This window comes from Rutidosis leptorrhynchoides, chromosome 6, assembly GCF_046630445.1.
Source record: "Rutidosis leptorrhynchoides isolate AG116_Rl617_1_P2 chromosome 6, CSIRO_AGI_Rlap_v1, whole genome shotgun sequence".
NCBI classification, from domain to species: domain Eukaryota; kingdom Viridiplantae; phylum Streptophyta; class Magnoliopsida; order Asterales; family Asteraceae; genus Rutidosis; species Rutidosis leptorrhynchoides.
This window is the reverse complement of record NC_092338.1, coordinates 124,341,652-124,362,897: the sequence shown is the minus strand read 5'-3', so window position 1 is coordinate 124,362,897 and position 21,246 is coordinate 124,341,652. Positions and strand designations below refer to the sequence as shown.

At 34.3% G+C, this 21,246-nt stretch overlaps 1 non-coding gene across 1 annotated transcript; it reads right to left on the bottom strand.

Moving 5' to 3' along the window:
* Nucleotides 1-1,172: 1,172 nt before the first annotated feature.
* Nucleotides 1,173-1,279, bottom strand: LOC139856671 (small nucleolar RNA R71). Its single transcript, XR_011762137.1, has one exon. It is a non-coding gene; the product is annotated as a small nucleolar RNA R71 (small nucleolar RNA).
* Nucleotides 1,280-21,246: the final 19,967 nt, after the last annotated feature.

Genomic DNA, 21,246 nt, shown 5'->3' with positions numbered 1-21,246 from the left:
AAATAGATTTAAGTGCCTTTTTAAGTAATTGTCATTTTTGATTTAGAATTCCTTTTAAGCTTTAATACCTATAGACGCAAGTTTTAATATTTAGTTTTTAGACTTTTAAGTTCCGACGCTTAACTTTCTTATTATTATTTTTCGACCTTTTATTTTTCGACGTTTTTCGACGCGCTCTTTTTCTTTCTCATTTCTACGCTCGAGTTTTTAGGACATAGAATTTTCTTTATTTTCTTTAAATTTCGACGAAAAAAATTATTTTAAGCGGTTAAATTGATAGACATCCAAAATTTTCTGGTTCGTAGTAATAGTTGGATTTGTTAGTGGCGAGTTGTGGGCTTCCGATTTAAAGGGTCCTGGCTACCTGCTGCATCTATTGGCTATTCGAAATGTGGGCAAAATCAAAAAAGTCTATTAATTTGATAATTTATATAAGTTTTTAATTTTAAAACTAATAGGATATTCAGTGAATGCACCGAGCAAAACGTTCACCACCTTTCATACGTTCACCTCCTGTAACTCGATCAAGACATCTAGCCAATATTGTCGCCGTTGATTTTTCTTTAGAATCATCATCTAGTCGACCAAGTACTCCAATTCAAATTTCCGATAATCCATTTTTTGAACCCGACCTCACAATTGAGAACCCGGAGGATATTCAAGGACAATTCAGAGATCCTGAACCACTAATCATTCCTCCTGAACCACAAATCATACAACCAGAGATTGTCGAGGAAGAAACTATTAAATCAGAATCCTCTAGTGATTCAGATTCAACAAATTCAATCATGGAAAATCAGGAACCTCTAAGTATGGAAGATCGAATGAGAGCTACACGCACTGGCCAAGGTCACACAATTACTCAACCAGACATTAATGCGCCAGATTATGAAATCAAAGGACAAATCCTACACATGGTAACTAATCAATGCCAATTTAGTGGTGCGCCGAAGGAAGATCCAAACGAACATCTTCGTACCTTTAATAGGATCTGTACTCTATTTAAAATCAGAGAAGTTGAGGATGAATAGATCTATCTCATGTTATTTCCCTGGACTTTAAAGGGAGAAGCCAAAGATTGGTTAGAATCATTACCTGAAGGGGCGATTGATACATGGGATGTTTTAGCTGAGAAATTTCTTAAAAGATTCTTTCCAGCATCTAAAGCTGTGAGACTTCAAGGAGAAATTGTTACGTTCACACAAAAGCCAAATGAAACTTTATATGAAGCGTGGACAAGATTTGGAAAGTTGTTGAGAGGATGTCCTCAACATGGTTTAGAAACTTATCAAATAGTACAAATATTCTACCAAGGATGCGACATTACTACACGAAAAGACATCGACATAGCAGCTGGTGGTTCCATTATGAAGAAAACCGCAACTGAAGCTTACAAAATTATTGATAACACAGCCTCCCACTCACATGAGTGGCATCAAGAAAAAGACATCGTTAGATGATAATGCTAAAAACGAACATATATTTCATAGCATTATTCCTCAAGAAAGACAAGCTTTTAGTTGCAGTTATCCTATTTACAAGGAATATTCGTTTAAATAATAAAAGGTGAAGACAAAAGACAGATTCGACGAATTGAAGACGCAAATGACCAAAAAGCTCAAAAGTATAGAATACAATCAAAGAGGTTCCAATTATTGATAAGAAACGTCTCAAAATTACAAGAGTACAAGATTCAAAACGCAAAGTACAAGATATTAAATTGTACGCAAGGACGTTCGAAAATCCGGAACCGGGACCAGAGTCAACTCTCAACGCTCGACGCAACGGACTAAAAATTACAAGTCAACTATGCACATGAATATAATATAATATATAATTAATTCTTAAAATTAATATATATTATATTATATTTAAAAACCGTCGGCATAAGAAAACAAGCTCATGTGAGCTGTAAATAGAGGCCATGCGATCGCATGTCCTGGAGGAAGAAACTCCATGCGATCGCATGAGCATCTTTTCCAGTTCACAAGGCCTATAAAATCGAGTGTTTGGTGCATCATTCAACATATATCAATCTCTCTATATATATGTAAACGTATATATATATTTATATTTTAATTTTAATTTTAATTTTAAATCCTAATAATAAGGGTATGTTAGCGAATGTTGTAAGGGTGTAAGTCGAAATTCTGTCCGTGTAACGCTACGCTATTTTTAATCATTGTAAGTTATGTTCAACCTTTTTAATTTAATGTCTCGTAGCTAAGTTATTATTATGCTTATTTAAAACGAAGTAATCATGATGTTGGGCTAATTACTAAAATTGGGTAATTGGGCTTTGTACCATAATTGGGGTTTGGTCAAAAGAACGACACTTGTGGAAATTAGACTATGGGCTATTAATGGCCTTTATATTTGTTTAACTAAATGATAGTTTGTTAATTTTAATATAAAAATTTACAATTGGACGTCCCTATAAATAACCATATACACTCGATCGGACATGATGGGCGGGATATTTATATGTACGAATAATCGTTCATTTAACCGGACACGGGAATGGATTAATAGCCACTAGAATTATTAAAACGGGGGTGAAATTATGTACAAGGACACTTGGCATAATTGATAACAAAGTATTAAAACCTTGGGTTACACGCAGTCGATATCCTGGTGTAATTATTAAACAAAGTAATAAAACCTTGTTACAATTTAAGTCCCCAATTAGTTGGAATATTTGACTTCGGGTATAAGGATAATTTGACGAGGACACTCGTACTTTATATTTATGACTGATGGACTGTTATGGACAAAAATCAAACGGACATATTAAATAATCCAGGACAAAGGACAATTAACCCATGGGCATAAAACTAAAATCAACACGTCAAACATCATGATTACGGAAGTTTAAATAAGCATAATTCTTTTATTTCATATTTAATTTCATTTATTTTATATTTAATTGCACTTCTAATTATCGCACTTTTATTTATTGTTATTGTATTTAATTGCACTTTTAATTATCGTACTTTTTAATTATTGCAATTTTATTTTATCGCACTTTTATTTATTGCAATTTCATTATCGTTATTTATTTTACGCTTTAAATTAAGTCTTTTATTTATTTAATATTTTACATTAGGTTTTAACTGCGACTAAAATTTTTAAATTCGACAAACCGGTCATTAAACGTCCCTTTTTATAATAATAATATTACTTATATATATATTTGTATTTTTATAAATTAAACTAATATAGCGTTAAGCTTTGTTTAAAAGATTCCCTGTGGAACGAACCGGACTTACTAAAAACTACACTACTGTACGATTAGATACACTGCCTATAAGTGTTGTAGCAAGGTTTAAGTATATCCATTCTATAAATAAATAAATATCTTCTGTAAAATTGTATCGTATTTAATAGTATTTCCTTGTAAAATCTAATAGTATTTTATACCCCTTAGCTTTAACATCAAGTATTTTTGGCGCCGCTGCCGGGGATCAATTTCTTGCTTAAACGCCGAAAGCACAACGCTAATATAAAAAAAAGATTTTTATTTTTAAGTTTACTTTTATAAAAAATACACTTTTGTAAAAATACGTTTTAAATATTCGAAAATATAAAAAAGAAAAACAAAAATATAAATATTTTTAAGAGTTTGTTAAATATATAAGTTATATAAAAGTTTCTTTATCTTTATTTTATAAAAATATAAGTTTTATTTAATTTATATTAATATATTACATAAATATATAAAACAGAAATATAATATAGCAAAACAAGAGAAAAAAAAATTTTACTCGAGTCCAGTCCTGTAGCAGCCCAGTGTCTGGCCCGAAACCCTAGCCCATGCGATCGTATGGCTTAGTAACTTAGAACTCATGCGATCGCATGAGCTCTGCTGACACGCCACAGTTGACTGCAACCTGCATTAATTATGGATTATAATTATTATTATTATATTTAAACCCTAATTAGGGTTATATATTATATATTTTAGTTTAGTTTATTTATTTAATTTGTATATTTAGTTTAATTAGTTTTAAATAAGTTATAAAATTAATAGTTTTATTAAATAAATAATATAAAAATAATTTTTTTATAAAAATTGTATTTTTTACAACTTTTAGTATATTTTTATATTTTGTACCTTTTTAATTGTTTTAGCGTAATATTTGTGTTTTTTCGCTCATATTTAGTTTTAATCCATAGTTTTTGCCGTAGCTTATTTTTATTTCTAGAATTTTAGGATTTGCCGTAAAATCCCTTAAGTGCTTTTTCTTTAGACTAAGATTTAAGTGCTTTAGAATTTTGCGACACCTTTTTAAGTTTTAGTTCCTTTTTAAGATATTGTCATTTGGGATATAGTTTTACTTGTAAGCTTAAATATTTTTAGACGCAACTTTTAATTTTTTAGTTTTTAGTTCCTTTTTAAGTTTCAACGCGCTACTTTCTTATTTTTATTTTTCGACGCCTTTTACCTATGTATCAATTATCACTTCAATTAGTAATCTCAATTTGCAATTTTAATTTTAAGTTAGTGATAGTAATAAGGTTGGGTTAGTCGAGTGTTTTAAAGTTTTATAAGTCACTCTTTTTCTTTCTTATTTTTCGACGCCTTTTATTTTTCAACCCTTTTTCGACCTTTTTCGACACGCTCTTTTTCTTTCTTATTTCTCGTAATTCTAGTTTTAGGACATAGATTTTTATTCTACTTCTTCTCTAATTTCTTAAAATTACGAAAATTTATTTTAAGTGGTTAAATTGATAGACATCAAAATTTTCTGGTTCGTAGTAATAGTTGGATTTGTACGTGGACCGGGTTATTGGAGCCAAACAGTACTCAATTATATTGAGACCAAACGAATCCTGCCCCTCTGCTGCATCTTTTGGCTATTCGAAACGTGGGAAAAATTAGAAAAGTCTATTAATTGGATAACTTATATAATTTTTCTTTCCTTTTAAAAACTAATAGGATATTCAGTGAATGCACCGAGCAAGACGTTCACCACCTTTTGTACGTTCACCACCTGTAACTCGATCAAGACATCTAGCAAATATTGCCGCCGTTGATTTTTCTTTAGAATCGTCATCCAGTCGACCAAGTACTCCAATTCAAATTTCCGATAATCTATTTTTTGAACCCGACCTCACAATTGAAAATCCAGAGAATATTCAGGGACGATTCATAGATCCTGAACCATTAATTTTTCCTCCGGAACCACCAATCATTCAAACAGAGATTGTTGAGGAACGAACCATTAAATCAGAATCCTCTAGTGATTTAGATTCAACAAATTCAATTATGGAGAATCTGGAACCTCTAAGTATGGAAGACCGAATGAGAGCTAAACGCACTGGCCAAGGTCACGCAATTACTCATCCAGACATTAATGCGCCAGATTACGAAATCAAAGGACAAATTCTACATATGGTGACTAATCAATGCCAATTTAGTGGTGCGCCGAAGGAAAATCCAAATGAACATCTTCGTACCTTTAATAGGATCTGCACACTATTTAAAATAAGAGAAATTGAGGATGAACAGATATATCTCATGTTATTTCCCTGGACTTTAAAGGGAGAAGCCAAAGATTGGTTGGAATCGTTACCTGAAGGGGCGATTGATACATGAGACGTTTTAGTTGAAAAATTTCTTAAACAATTCTTTCCGGCATCTAAAGCCGTAAGACTTCAAGGAGAAATTTTTACGTTCACACAGAAACCGAATGAAACTCTATATGAGGCGTAGACAAGATTTGGAAAGTTATTGAGAGGATGTCCGCAACATGGTTTAGACACTTGTCAAATAGTACAAATATTCTACCAAGGATGCGACATCACTACAAGAAAAGACATCGATATAGCAGCTGGTGGTTCTATTATGAAGAAAACCGAAACTGATGCTTACAAAATTATTGATAACACTGCTTCCCACTCACATGAGTGGCACCAAGAAAAAGATATCGTTAGATCATCTAAAGCAGCTAGAGCCGATTCTAGCCATGACTTAGATTCCATTTCCGCAAAGATAGATGCTGTCGAGAGACGAATGGAAAAGATGACTAAAGATATACACTCAATACGAATTAGTTGTGAGCAGTGTGGAGGACCACATTTGACAAAAGATTGTCTCAGTATTGAACTAACAATGGAACAAAGAGAGAATATTTCATACATAAACTAAAGGCCTGGAAATAATTATCAGAATAATTATCAACCGCCAAAACCGATTTACAATCAAAACCAGAATTATAACCGAAATGTTCCATACAACAACCAACAAGGTCCTAGTAATCAACAAGTATCCAATAATACTTACAACCAGCAAAGACTTATTTTCAAAACAAACCACCACAAATCGATGATAAAAAGCCGAATTTAGAAGATATGATGACGAAGCTAGTTGAAACTCAAACGCAGTTTTTCACATCTCAGAAACAACCCAATGAACAAAATGCTCAAGCATTTAGAAATCAACAAGCTTCTATTCAAAATTTGGAACAAGAAGTAAGTAACCTAGCAAGGTTGATAGGTGAAAGAAAACCGGGAAGTCTACCTAGTGATACAAATGCTAACCCCCGGAATGAAACAGCTAAAGCCATTACCACAAGAAGTGGTATTACACTTAAACCACCTGAAATACCTGTAATTTCTGATGAAGCTATTCCTACTCTACAAGAACCACAACCTGAACAAGATAAGGAAACAGAACCGGTAGTTGAAAAGGTTAATGAAGATAACACAGTTAAGGCAATACCTTATGTTAAACCATACCAACCACCACTTCCTTACCTGAGTAAAATGAAAAAAGAGAGACTTGAAGTCGAGCAATCCAAATTCTTGGATATGTTTAAACAGATAAATGTAAATCTTCCTTTCATTGATGTGATTTCAGGAATGCCTAGATATGCTAAATTTCTGAAAGATCTAATCACAAATAGAAAGAAAATGGAAGAACTCTCGGCCGTTACTATGAATGCTAATTGTTCAGCAGTGCTGTTGAATAAGATACCAGAAAAACTATCAGATCCAGGAAGTTTTACAATTCCATGTTTTCTGGGTAGTTTTAGTTCAATAGAAGCATTGGCAGACTTAGGTGCTAGTATAAATTTAATGCCGTATTCACTATACGCTAAACTAGACCTTGGAGAATTGAAACCAACAAGAATAAGCATACAACTAGCCGATCGATCAATAAAATATCCTAGAGGGATAATGGAGAACATGCTAGTTAAAGTTGGTACTTTAGTATTTCCAGTAGATTTTTTTGTTCTGGACATGGAAGAAGATTCTCAAGTTCCTCTAATATTAGGAAGACCATTCTTAAACACGGCTAAAGCAATGATAGACGTGTTTGGTAAGAAATTGACCCTAAGTATAGAGGACGAGAGTGTTACCTTTTCAGTTGATAGAGCAATGCAACAACCGCAATCTGCAGATGATACATGTTATTATATTCAAACTATAGATTCACATGCAGAATTGTTAGAAGAATTTCCAGAATTATAAGGAACAGGAGAATGTTCTTTAGGAGAAGGAACTGAACCAATTGATGAAGTTGAAATGTTAGCTACACTTACAGCTAATGGATATGAACCAACAACAGAAGAAATTCAAATGCTAAAAGAAGAAGACAGATATCGATATAAATCATCGATAGAAGAACCACCGAAATTAGAGTTAAAGCCACTTCCAAACCATTTGGAATACGCTTATTTACATGGTGAATCTGAATTGCCTGTAATAATATCGTCTTCTCTTACTGAAAATGAGAAATCGTAACTCATTTCTGTGTTGAAAGCTCATAAACCAGCCATTGCATGGAAGATTCATGATATTAAAGGAATAAGTCTTTCGTATTGCACACATAAAATCCTTATGGAAGAAGGTCATAAAACATATGTGCAACGCCAACGAAGACTAAATCCGAATATGCAAGATGTTGTTAAAAAGAAATAATTAAACTGCTAGATGCAGGTTTAATTTATCCAATTTCTGATAGCTCATGGGTAAGCCCAGTTCAATGCGTGCCTAAGAAGGGTGGCATGACTGTCATTACAAATGAGAAAAATGAGCTTATTCCTACTAGGACTGTAACAGGATGGCGTGTGTGTATTGATTATAGAAAATTAAATGACGCCACCAGAAAAGATCACTTTCCCTTACCTTTTATTGATCAAATGTTGGAAAGATTAGCCGGAAATAGTTACTATTTTTTTCTTGATGGTTTTTTCGGATATTTTCAAATTACAATAGCACCCGAGGATCAAGAAAAAACCACATTCACGTGTCCTTATGGTACTTTTGCTTACAAACGCATGCCATTTGGACTTTGCAACGCCCCTGCAACCTTTCAAAGGTGCATGATGGCAATTTTTCATGACATGATAGAAGAATGCATGGAAGTTTTCATGGATGACTTTTCAGTCTTCGGTGATACTTTTGAAACATGTTTAATTAATCTTGAACGAATGCTTATTAGATGCGAACAATCAAATATAGTACTTAATTGGGAGAAATGCCATTTCATGGTTAAAGAAGGCGTCGTTCTTGGTCATAAAATTTCAAAGGAAGGAATTGAAGTGGATAGAGCTATAGTAGATGTAATTGCTAAATTTCCACATCCCACCAATGTTAGAGGAGTTAGGAGTTTTCTAGGGCATGCCGATTTTTACCGACGTTTCATAAAAGATTTTTCTAAAATTGCCACTCCTATGAATAAACTCCTAGAAAAGGATGCTCCATTCATCTTTTCAGATGAGTGTATCAAATCTTTTAATATTCTTAAAGAGAAACTCACTAATGCGCCGATCATGATAACACCAAATTGGAATTTACCGTTTGAACTAATGTGCGATGCAAGTGATTTTGCAATGGGAGCCGTTTTAGGACAAAGGATTGAAAAACGATTTCAACCTATATATTATGCTAGTAAGACGTTACAAGGAGCACAAAAAAAGTACACACCTACTGAAAAAGAACTCCTTGCTATTGTCTTTGCTATTGTCTTTCCTGATGAATATCTATTGAAGATAGATTATAATGAAATACCATGGTTTGCAGACTATGCAAACTACTTAGTATGTGGATTCCTTGAAAAAGGATTATCGTACCAAAAACGAAAGAAATTCTTCATTGATATAAAACACTATTTCTGGGAAGATCCACATTTGTTTAAAAGTTGTCCCGATGGAATAATACGCCGATGTGTATTCGAAGATGAAGCTAATCAAATCTTAAACCATTGTCACACAGGACCAACAGGAGGGCATTATGGGCCTCAACTCACAGCAAGAAAAGTTTATGATGCTGGATTCTATTGGCCTACAATTTACAAAGACGCACACCTTCTTTGCAAATCCTGTGATGCTTGTCAAAGGGCCGGAAAAATAAGTCAACGTGATGAAATGCCACAAAACGTCATTCAAGTATGTGAAGTATTTGACATTTGGGGTATTGACTTTATGGGTCCATTTCCAAAATCTCATTATAATCTATACATTCTCGTAGCCATTGATTATGTATCTAAATGGGCGGAAGCACAAGCTCTCCCAACTAACGATGCACGAGTTGTAGTCAATTTTCTAAAACGTCTTTTTGCAAGGTTTGGAACAACGAAAGCTTTAATAAGTGATCGGGGAACTCATTTCTGTAATAATCAACTTGAGAAAGTTCTTAAAAGATATGGAGTAACTCATAAAATCTCCACTGCATATCATCCACAAACAAGTGGACAAGTTGAAAATACCAACCGAGCTTTAAAACGTATTCTAGAGAAAACCGTAGGATCAAATTCGAAGGAATGGTCCATTAAATTGGAGGATACACTCTGGGCTTTTAGAACAGCCTATAAAACTCCAATTGGAACCACACCTTTTAAACTCGTTTACGGAAAAGCATGTCATCTTCCAGTAGAAATTGAACACAAAGCATTTTGGGCTTTGAAGACATGTAATCTTGATTTACATGAAGCTGGATGTCTACGGTTAAGTCAATTAAATGAATTAGAAGAATTAAGACAAGAAGCATACGAAAATTCGTTAATCTATAAGGAAAGAACGAAGAAATGGCATGATAAAAGAATCAGAAGTTCAAAAGAATTTAAAGAAGGAGATAGAGTTCTTCTTTTCAATTCACGATTCAAGCTATTTCCTGGAAAATTGAAATCAAGATGGTCTGGACTATTTATAGTCAAAAGAGTTTTCCCATACAGAACGATAGAATTAATAAATTCAAATGGGATTGAATTTAAAGTTAATGGTCACAGAGTTAAACATTACATAGATAGTCCAATGGAAGTTGACAACGAAGTTAATCACAATTTCGATACCACAGCTAACTAAGTGTGGGGAGAATCAAGTCTTTAAAGGATAATATGAAATGTCCCGTTATTATTGATTAAAAACGTTCCATATTAATTGATTTCGTTGCGAAGTTTTGACCTCTATATGAGACGTTTTTCAAAGACTGCATTCATTTTTAAAACAAACCATAACCTTTATTTCATAAATAAAGGTTTAAAAAGCTTTACGTAGATTATCAAATAATGATAATCTAAAATATCCTGTTTACACACGACCATTACATAATGGTTTACAATACAAATATGTTACATCGAAATCAGTTTCTTGAATGCAGTTTTTACACAATATCATACAAACATGGACTCCAAATCTTGTCCTTATTTTAGTATGCAACAGCGGAAGCTCTTAGTATTCACCTGAGAATAAACATGCTTTAAACATCAACAAAAATGTTGGTGAGTTATAGGTTTAACCTATATATATCAAATCGTAACAATATACCACAAGATTTCATATTTCAATACACATCCCATACATAGAGATAAAAATCATTCATATGGTGAACACCTGGTAACCGACATTAACAAGATGCATATATAAGAATATCCCCATCATTCCGGGACACCCTTCGGATATGATATAAATTTCGAAGTACTAAAGCATCCGGTACTTTGGATGGGGTTTGTTAGGCCCAATAGATCTATCTTTAGGATTCGCGTAAATTAGGTTGTCTGTTCCCTAATTCTTAGATTAACAGACTTAATAAAAAGGGGCATATTCGATTTCGATAATTCAACCATAGAATGTAGTTTCACGTACTTATGTCTATTTTGTAAATCATTTATAAAACCTGCATGTATTCTCATCCCAAAAATATTAGATTTTAAAAGTGGGACTATAACTCACTTTCACAGATTTTTACTTCGTCGGGAAGTAAGACTTGGCCACTGATTGATTCACGAACCTATAACAATATATACATATATATCAAAGTATGTTCAAAATATATTTACAATACTTTTAATGCATTTTGATGTTTTAAGTTTATTAAGTCAGCTGTCCTCGTTAGTAACCTACAACTAGTTGTCCACAGTTAGATGTACAGAAATAAATCGATAAATATTATCTTGAATCAATCCACGACCCAGTGTATACGTATCTCAGTATTGATCACAACTCAAACTATATATATATATTTTGGAATCAACCTCAACCCTGTATAGCTAACTCCAACATTCACATATAGAGTGTCTATTGTTGTTCCGCAATATATATATATAGATGGGTCGACATGATAGGTTGAAACATTGTATACGTGTCTATGGTATCTCAAGATTACATAATATACAATAAAAGTTGATTAGGTTATGGTTGGAATAGATTTATTACTAACTTTCACGTAGGTAAAATGAGTAGTTTTTATCAATCTTGTTTTACTCCCCATTTCTTCGTTTCTAATCCGTTTTGAGTGATTCCAGTGGCCACAGTTTCGTATTGAACTTAACTTTATGAATCTAAATATAAAAAGTATAAGTTTATAGTCGGAAATACAAGTTACAAGTCTTTTTTGAAAGATGCAGTCATTTCCGTCGAAAGAACGACATCTTGATGACTATTTTGAAAAACATACTTTCACTTTGAGTTTAACCATGATTTTTGGATATAGTTTCATGTTCATAAGAAAAATAATTTTTCCAGAAGTATAGCTTTTAAATCAAAGTTCTTCTTAGCTTTTAATTATCCCAACCAAAACAGCCCCCGGTTTTACTACGACGGCGTATATCCAGTTTTATGGTGTTTATCGTGTTTCCGGGTTTTAAATCATTAAGTTAGCATATCATATAGATATAGAACATGTGTTTAGTTGATTTTAAAAGTCTAGTTAGAAGGATTAGCTTTATTTGCTAACAAGTTTAGAATTAACTAAACTATGTTCTAGTGATTACAAGTTTATAACGTTGAATAAGACAGCTTTTTATGTATGAATCGAATGATGTTATGAACATCATTACTACCTCAAGTTCCTTGGATAAACCTACTGGAAATGAGAAAAATAGATCTAGCTTCAAAGGATCCTTGGATGGCTTGAAAGTTCTTGAAGCAGAATCATGACACGAAAACAATTTAAGTTAAGATTTCCACTCGAAATAAGATTGTTATAGTTTAGAAATTGAATTAAAGTTTGAATATGATTATTACCTTGTATTAGAAAGATAACCTACTGTAAGTAACAAAGGTTTCTTGATCTTGGATGATTACTTGGAATGGATTTAGAAAACTTGGAAGTAAACTTGCAATCTTGGAAGTATTCTTGATTTTATGAAACTAGAACTTTTGGAATTTATGAAGAACACTTAGAACTTGAAGATAGAACTTGAGAGAGATCAATTAGATGAAGAAAATTGAAGAATTAAAGTGTTTGTAGGTGTTTTTGGTCGTTGGTGTATGGATTAGATATAAAGGATATGTAATTTTGTTTTCATGTAAATAAGTCATGAATGATTACTCATATTTTTGTAATTTTATGAGATATTTCATGCTAGTTGCCAAATGATGGTTCCCACATGTGTTAGGTGACTCACATGGGCTGCTAAGAGCTGATCATTAGAGTGTATATACTAATAGTACATACATCTAAAAGCTGTGTATTGTACGAGTACGAATACGGGTGCATACGAGTAGAATTGTTAATGAAACTGAACGGGGATGTAATTGTAAGAATTTTTGTTAAGTAGAAGTATTTTGATAAGTGTATTGAAGTCTTTCAAAAGTGTATGAATACATATTAAAACACTACATGTATATACATTTTAACTGAGTCGTTAAGTCATCGTTAGTCGTTACATGTAAGTTGTTTTGAAACCTTTAGGTTAACGATCTTGTTAAATGTTGTTAACCCAATGTTTATAATATTAAATGAGATTTTAAATTATTATATTATCATGATATTATGATGTATAAATATCTCTTAATATGATATATATACATTAAATGTCGTTACAACGATAATTGTTACATATATGTCTCGTTTCAAAATCATTAAGTTAGTAGTCTTGTTTTTACATATGTAGTTCATTGTTAATATACTTAGTGATATGTTTACTTATCATAATATCAAGTTAACTATATATATATCCATATATATGTCATCATATAGTTTTTACAAGGTTTAACGTTCGTGAATCACCGGTCAACTTGGGTGGTCAATTGTCTATATGAAACCTATTTCAATTAATCAAGTCTTAACAAGTTTGATTGCTTAACATGTTGGAAACACTTAATCATGTAAATAACAATTTCATTTAATATATATATAAACATGGAAAAGTTCGGGTCACTACAGTACCTACCCGTTAAATAAATTTCGTCTCGAAATTTTAAGCAGTTGGAGGTGTTGACGTATCTTCTGGAAATAAATGGGGGTATTTCTTCTTCATCTGATCTTCTCGTTCCCAGGTAAACTCGGGTCCTCTACGAGCATTCCATCGAACCTTAATAATTGGTATCTTGTTTTGCTTAAGTCTTTTAACCTCACGATCCACTATTTCGACGGGTTCTTCGATGAATTGAAGTTTTTCGTTTATTTGGATTTCATCTAATGGAATAGTGAGATCTTCTTTAGCAAAACATTTATTCAAATTCGAGACGTGGAAAGTGTTATGTACAGCCGCGAGTTGTTGAGGTAATTCAAGTCGGTAAGCTACTGGTCCGACATGATCAATAATCTTGAATGGTCCAATGTACCTTGGATTTAGTTTCCCCCGTTTACCAAATCGAACAACGCCTTTCCAAGGTGAAACCTTAAGCATGACCATTTCTCCAATTTCAAACTCTATATCTTTTCTTTTACTGTCCGCGTAGCTCTTTTGTCGACTCTGGGCGGTTTTCAATCTTTGTTGAATTTGGATGATTTTCTCGGTAGTTTCTTGTATTATCTCCGGACCCGTAATCTGTCTATCCCCCACTTCACTCCAACAAATCGGAGACCTGCACTTTCTACCATAAAGTGCTTCAAACGGCGCCATCTCAATGCTTGAATGGTAGCTATTGTTGTAGGAAAATTCTGCTAACGGTAGATGTCGATCCCAACTATTTCCGAAATCAATAACACAAGCTCGTAGCATGTCTTCAAACGTTTGTATCATCCTTTCGCTCTGCCCATCAGTTTGTGGATGATAGGCAGTACTCATGTCTAGATGAGTTCCCAATGCTTGCTGTAATGTCTGCCAGAATCTTGAAATAAATCTGCCATCCCTATCAGAGATAATAGAGATTGGTATTCCATGTCTGGAGACGACTTCCTTCAAATACGGTCATGCTAACTTCTCCATCTTGTCATCTTCTCTTATTGGCAGGAAGTGTGCTGACTTGGTGAGACGATCAACTATTACCCAAATAGTATCATAACCACTTGCAGTCCTTGGCAATTTAGTAATAAAATCCATGGTAATGTTTTCCCATTTCCATTCCGGGATTTCAGGTTGTTGTAGTAGACCTGATGGTTTCTGATGTTCTGCTTTGACCTTAGAACACGTCAAACATTCTCCTACATATTTAGCAATATCAGATTTCATACCTGGCCACCAAAAATGTTTCTTAAGATCCTTGTACATCTTCCCCGTTCCAGGATGTATTGAGTATCTGGTTTTATGAGCTTCTCTAAGTACCATTTCTCTCATATCTCCAAATTTTGGTACCCAAATTCTTTCAGCCCTATACCGGGTTCCGTCTTCCCGAATATTAAGATGCTTCTCCGATCCTTTGGGTATTTCATCCTTTAAATTTCCCTCTTTTAAAACTCCTTGTTGCGCCTCCTTTATTTGAGTAGTAAGGTTAGTGTGAATCATTATATTCATAGATTTTACTCGAATGGGTTCTCTGTCCTTTCTGCTCAAGGTGTCGGCTACCACATTTGCCTTCCCCGGGTGGTAACGAATCTCAAAGTCGTAATCATTCAACAATTCAATCCACCTACGCTGCCTCATATTCAGTTGTTTCTGATTAAATATGTGTTGAAGACTTTTGTGGTCGGTATATATAATACTTTTGACCCCATATAAGTAGTGCCTCCAAGTCTTTAATGCAAAAACAACCGCGCCTAATTCCAAATCATGCGTCGTATAATTTTGCTCGTGAATCTTCAATTGTCTAGATGCATAAGCAATCACCTTCGTCCGTTGCATTAATACATAACCGAGACCTTGCTTTAATACGTCACAATAAATCACAAAATCATCATCCCTTCAGGCAATGACAATATAGGTACCGTAGTTAGCTTTTTCTTCAATAATTGAAATGCCTTCTCTTGTTCATCCTTCCATTCAAATTTCTTCCCTTTATGCGTTAATGCAGTCAAGGGTTTTGCTATTTTGGAGAAATCTTGGATGAATCTTCTGTAGTAACCAGCCAATCCAAAAAATTGACGTATATGCTTCAGAGTTTTTGGGGTTTCCCACTTTTCAACAATTTCGATCTTTGCTGGGTCCACCTGGATACCTTCTTTGTTCACTATGTGACCGAGGAATTGAACTTCTTCCAACCAAAATGCACACTTTGAAAACTTAGTGTACAGTTTTTCTTTCCTCAATACTTCTAGCACTTTTCTCAAATGTTCTTCGTGCTCTAGATCATTCTTTGAGTAAATACGTATGTCATCGATGAAAATAATGACAAACTTGTCAAGATATGGCCCACACACTCGGTTCATAAGGTCCATGAACACAGCTGGTGCGTTAGTCAATCCAAACGACATAACCATAAACTCGTAATGATCATAACGCGTCCTAAAAGCAGTTTTTGGAATATCATCCTCCTTTACTCGCATTTGATGATATCCAGAATGTAAATTGATCTTCGAATAAACCGACGAGCCTTGTAGTTGATCAAATAAGTCATCAATTCTCGGCAGTGGATAACGGTTTTTGATGGTAAATTTGTTCAACTCTCTGTAGTCAATACACAACCTAAATGTACCATCCTTCTTCTTGACAAACAAAACAGGAGCTCCCCATGGTGATGTGCTTGGTCGAATGAAACCACGTTCTAATAGTTCTTGCAGTTGGCTTTGCAGCTCTTTCATCTCGCTGGGTGCGAGTCTATAAGGAGCACGAGCTATTGGTGCAGCTCCTGGTAAAAGATCTATTTGAAATTCAACAGATCGATGTGGAGGTAGTCCCGGTAATTCTTTCGGAAATACATCGGGAAATTCTTTTGCTTCGGGAACATCATTGATGCTTTTTTCTTCAGTTTGTACTTTCTCGACGTGTGCTAGAACAGCATAGCAACCTTTTCTTATTAGTTTTTATGCCTTCAAATTACTAATAAGATGTAGCTTCATGTTGCCCTTTTCTCCATACACCATTAAGGGTTCTCCTTCTTCTCGTACAATGCGAATTGCATTTTTATAACATACTATCTCTGCTTTCACCTTCTTCAGCCAGTCCATGCCAACTATTACATCAAAACTCCCTAACTCTACTGGTATCAAATCAATCTTAAATATTTCGCTACCCAGTTTAATTTCTCGATTCCGGCATATATTATCTGCTGAAATTAATTTACCGTTTGCTAATTCGAGTAGAAATTTACTATCCAACGGCGTCAATGGACAACTTAATTCAGCACAAAAATCTCTACTCATATAGCTTCTATCCGCACCCGAATCAAATAAAACGTAAGCAGATTTATTGTCAATAAGAAACGTACCCGTAACAAGCTCCGGGTCTTCCTGTGCCTCTGCCGCATTAATATTGAAAACTCTTTCGCGGCCTTGTCCATTCGTTTTCTCCTGGTTCGGGCAATTTCTAATAATGTGGCCCGGTTTTCCACATTTATAACAAACTATATTGGCATAACTTGCTCCGACACTACTTGCTCCGCCATTACTTGTTCCGACACCATTTGTTCCTTTCGTTCTGTTAACCCCTGATCCGTAGACCTCACACTTCGTCGCGCTATGACCATTTCTTTTACACTTGTTGCAAAATTTGGTGCAGAACCCCGAGTGATACTTTTCACACCTTTGGCATTGCTGCTTCTGATTGTTGTTGTTGTTGCGGTTGTTATTGTTGTTGGGATGATTGTTGTAGTTGCTGTTGTTGTTGTTGTTGTTATTGTTGGGCCGTTTGTTGTAGTTGCGATTGATGTTGCGATTGTTGGGATAATTGTTGCGATTATTGTTGTAATTGTTGTTGTTGTATTGGTGATTCTTATCACCGTTTTCCTCCCACTTTCTTTTCACTTGCTTCACATTGGCCTCTTCAGCAGTCTGTTTTTTAATTCTTTCTTCAATCTGGTTTACTAGTTTGTGAGCCATTCTACATGCCTGTTGTATGGAGGCGGGCTCGTGTGAACTTATATCTTCTTGGATTCTTTCTGGTAATCCTTTCACAAACGCGTCGATCTTCTCTTCCTCATCTTCGAATGATCCCTGACACAATAGGCATAATTCTTTGAATCGTCTTTCATATGTGGTAATATCAAATCCTTGGGTTCGTAACCCTCTAAGTTCTGTCTTGAGCTTATTAACCTCAGTTCTGGGACGGTACTTCTCGTTCATCAAGTGCTTGAATGCTGACCACGGTAGTGCGTATGCATCATCTTGTCCCACTTGCTCTAGATAGGTATTCCACCATGTTAACGCAGAACCTGTGAAGGTATGCGTAGCGTACTTCACTTTGTCCTCTTCAGTACACTTACTTATGGCAAACACTGATTCGACCTTCTCGGTCCACCGTTTCAATCCAATCGGTCCTTCGTTTCCATCAAATTCCAAAGGTTTGCAGGCAGTGAATTCTTTGTAGGTGCATCCTACACGATTTCCTGTACTGCTAGATCCAAGGTTATTGTTGGTATGTAGCGCAGCCTGTACTGCGGCTATGTTTGAAGCTAGAAAAGTACGGAATTCCTCTTCTTTCATATTTACGGTGTGTCGAGTAGTCGGTGCCATTTCCTTCAAAATAGTCAAATGGAACAAGTTAATCATACAGAATATTAAGAGTAGTTAATAGTATTTCGTAGCATAATATGAACTCATTTATAAAAGCTTTTTCTTCATATTAGCGTTTTATAAGTTTAAATTCGGGTAGTACCTACCCGTTAAGTTCATACTTAGTAACTAATATACAATTCAACTACTACAATTCTATATGAAAAACTGATTATAATAATATTTCGCGTTCAAACTTTTATACAATATTTTACAAACTTACAATACCGCTTATTTTACATAAAGCATGAAATATAGCACACAATAACTTTGATACAAGATAGTTGTGAAGATAATTCTAGCTAGTACACAAGTCGTTCAGCAAAGGCAATAAAGACACGTAATTCATACGTCCAGAAATAAGTCATGCATTCTGGTTTTACTAGGACTACTTCCCATCCTTGGTCTTGTGGAACATAACCGTTATGGCCGTTGATAAGACAGCGTGTTGTAACGTTGTCAAAGGGACGAGGGTTACGTAATGACCAACAGTCTCGTAATAACCTAAAAACCTCATTTCTTACCCCAATTACCGACTCCGTCACTTGTGGGAACGTTTTGTTTAATAGTTGTAGCCCGATGTTCTTTTTCTCACTTTGGTGAGAAGCGAACATTACTAACCCGTAAGCATAGCATGCTTCTTTATGTTGCATGTTAGCCGCTTTTTCTAAATCATGAAGCCCTATATTCGGATACATTGAGTCAAAATAATTTCTTAACCCGTTGCGTAAAATAGCATTTGGGTTCCCCGCAATATATGCGTCAAAGTAAACACATCGTAACTTATGGGTTTCCCAATGTGATATCCCCCATCTTTCAAACGAAAGTCTCTTATAAACCAAGACATTCTTGGAACGTTCTTCGAATGTCTTACAAACTGATTTCGCAGTAAATAGTTGTGCTGAAGAATTCTGACCGACTCTAGACAAGATTTCATCAATCATGTCTCCGGGTAGGTCTCTTAAAATATTGGGTTGTCTATCCATTTTGTGTTTTTATACTGTAAAATAGACAAGAGTTAGATTCATAAAAAAATACTTATCAATACAAGCAATTTTTACATATATCATAAAGCATAAGCACACTATATTACATATATTACACCACACGAATACAACTATCTTATTCCGACTCGCTCGTTTCTTCTTCTTCGGTTTTGGTTCGTTTTGCCAAGTTTCTAGGGATATATGATGTTCCCCTAATACGAGCTGTCGTTTTTCACAACGGTTTAGAAAAACCTGGTGGTTTAGAGGTTCCCGGGTCATTGTTACAACTTAAGGGCTTCGGGGGTTGACGATACATATAAAGTTCATCGGGGTTGGAATTAGATTTCTCTATTTTTATGCCCTTTCCCTTATTATTTTCTTTTGCCTTTTTAAATTCAGTTGGGGTAATTTCTATAACATCATCGGAATTCTCGTCGGAATTCGATTCATCGGAGAATTGGTAATCCTCCCAATATTTTGCTTCCTTGGCGGAAACACCATTGACCATAATTAACCTTGGTCGGTTGGTTGAGGATTTTCTTTTACTTAACCATTTTATTATTTCCCCCACCGGTTCTATTTCCTCCTCCGGTTCCTCCTCTTCCGGTTCTGATTCTTCTTCCGGTTCTGATTCTTCTTCCGGTTCTTCTTCGGGAACTTGAGAATCAGTCCAATATATATTCGACTCTTCGTTATTATTAGATGAGTCAATGGGATTTGTGCTAGAGGTATACATCTATCACACAATATCAAACATGTTAAGAGATTAATATATCACATAATATATATATGTTAATAATATATAGTTTTCAACAAAAATGTTAAGCAATCATTTTTAAAGAAAACACGGTCGAAGTCCAGACTCACTAATGCATCCTAACAAACTCGATAAGACACACTAATGCAAATTTTCTAGTTCTCTAAGACCAACGCTCAGATACCAACTGAAATGTCCCGTTCTTATTGATTAAAAACGTTCCATATTAATTGATTTCGTTGCGAGGTTTTGACCTCTATATGAGACGTTTTTCAAAGACTGCATTCATTTTTAAAACAAACCATAACCTTTATTTCATAAATAAAGGTTTAAAAAGCTTTACGTAGATTATCAAATAATGATAATCTAAAATATCCTGTTTACACACGACCATTACATAATGGTTTACAATACAAATATGTTACATCGAAATCAGTTTCTTGAATGCAGTTTTTACACAATATCATACAAACATGGACTCCAAATCTTGTCCTTATTTTAGTATGCAACAGCGGAAGCTCTTAGTATTCGCCTGAGAATAAACATGCTTTAAACGTCAACAAAAATGTTGGTGAGTTATAGGTTTAACCTATATATATCAAATCGTAACAATAGACCACAAGATTTCATATTTCAATACACATCCCATACATAGAGATAAAAATCATTCATATGGTGAACACCTGGTAACCAACATTAACAAGATGCATATATAAGAATATCCCCATCATTTCGGGACACCCTTCGGATATGATATAAATTTCGAAGTACTAAAGCATCCGGTACTTTGGATGGGGTTTGTTAGGCCCAATAGATCTATCTTTAGGATTCGCGTCAATTAGGGTGTCTGTTCCCTAATTCTTAGATTACCAGACTTAATAAAAAGGGGCATATTCGATTTCGATAATTCAACCATAGAATGTAGTTTCACGTACTTGTGTCTATTTTGTAAATCATTTATAAAACCTGCATGTATTCTCATCCCAAAAATATTAGATTTTAAAAGTGGGACTATAACTCACTTTCACATATTTTTACTTCGTCGAGAAGTAAGACTTGGCCACTGGTTGATTCACGAACCTATAACAATATATACATATATATCAAAGTATGTTCAAAATATATTTACAATACTTTTAATACATTTTGATGTTTTAAGTTTATTAAGTCAGCTGTCCTCGTTAGTAACCTATAACTAGTTGTCCACAGTTAGATGTACAGAAATAAATCGATAAATATTATCTT